Genomic DNA, 1702 nt, shown 5'->3' with positions numbered 1-1702 from the left:
AGAAGTAATGGGCCATATGGGCCTTAGTGGAGAAAGAGAAGGGCAGCCAGGGTGGGCCGCGCGCCTCCTCCCCCCTAGTCCGAATTGGATTTTCATTAAGAAACCATCTGAACCCGCTTGTCTGATTAGCCGCCATAACTCACAAGTATTGGCATAAAACAGTAGCTCCTTTTCCCTTTTCATAACCGTCAGGTATTTCTTGTAGTAACCATCATTTTTATTTGTGAATAATATAATAACCATCGATTTAATACAACTTCTCAATTATTTTTCTAAAATAGTGGGCATATCCTGCCCAGCTTCCATCAAAGAAGCCACTCCAACCCAGCTAATTCTCTGTTTAGTCCCCACAATTCAATGTACTCGTTTAAAGTGGTAGCAACCAATTATATTCATGTTTGAGTCGATGAATGTGTATGACAATTTTTGGACCAACCAATTATAATAATCAAATCCCCGTCTGAAATGATATGATATTATAATTATATTTAGCATGTAAAATGACATGACATTATCAAAAGAAACAAGTTGAAGAAATGTGTGGTCACGCGATTTAGTATCTCAAGGCAAATATATCGCCTCGCTAATGATCTAGCAGTATACATAAATTTTCGTGAAACATAATTAACATGAATCGAAAAATGCTTAGAATTATGTGGACAACCAATTTCTTCTTCTTTGCCTCGGGTCTTTCTCAAGGAAGAAAATGTGGCAACCACATCAAAACATCCAGACTATATAATGCAATGCTAAATCTCAATGGACAAGGTGGTAGACATACAATGACCTTCTTTAAACTCTCCTGCTCATCTGCTACTCATTCTTTCTTTTATTTTGGAGTTGTATTGCTATGTGTACTGTTCTATTAATTAATATGACTAATAAAGGCCTTGAGAAGAACATGGTAACTTTTGGTTGGGATTTCGTTGGGTTGAGGACCTCAGAATTACAAATCCGCATGCTGCCCACCACTTTGAGCTTTTTCTTTCTGTTAGTAACTGCTGCCTTTATACGTTTTTCTTCTTCCAGTAACCATCCATTTAATTCACCTTGTCCGTTATATTTCTAAAACAATGGGCATAACCTGCCCGTCTTCCGTCAAAGAAGCCGCTCCAACCCACTTCGTTGTTTAGTCCTCGCAGTTCATATATACCGGTATAAAATGGTAGCAATCAATTATATTCAAGTTTGAGCCGATGAATGTGTATGGAAATTTTTTGAACAAGAAAACTATAATAATCAAATCCCCCTTCGAAATGATATGACATTATCGTCGGAAACAAGTTGAAGAAATGTGTGGTCATGTGATTTAGTATCTCGAGACAAATTTATCGCCTCGCTAAAACTCTAGCAGTATACACAATTCTTGTGAAACACAATTAACATGAAGCGCAAAATGCTCGGAATTATGTGAAAAAACCATTTCTTCTTCTTTGCCCTAGGTATTTCCCAAACATCAAAATGTGGCACTTCCACATCACAGTAATTCCGAGAGGTGGGCCAGCTCTTATGCAAAGTAATCATATTTTGTGGAAAGGAAATTATGTTGGGCTAGGATGGTAATACATACTATATATTCCATAGTGAATTCTTTTTTATATATAATGGTTATAGGACATGTTCCAAAGTTTTTTTTGTTTCTTATGGATAGGGGATTATGTTGGGCCAAGTGGCCAAGCAAAGTCATTCATGCGGCTGGATC

Source organism: Triticum aestivum, chromosome 2A (assembly GCF_018294505.1).
Source record: "Triticum aestivum cultivar Chinese Spring chromosome 2A, IWGSC CS RefSeq v2.1, whole genome shotgun sequence".
NCBI classification, from domain to species: Eukaryota; Viridiplantae; Streptophyta; class Magnoliopsida; order Poales; family Poaceae; genus Triticum; species Triticum aestivum.
Note: the sequence above shows the minus strand (reverse complement) of the source record.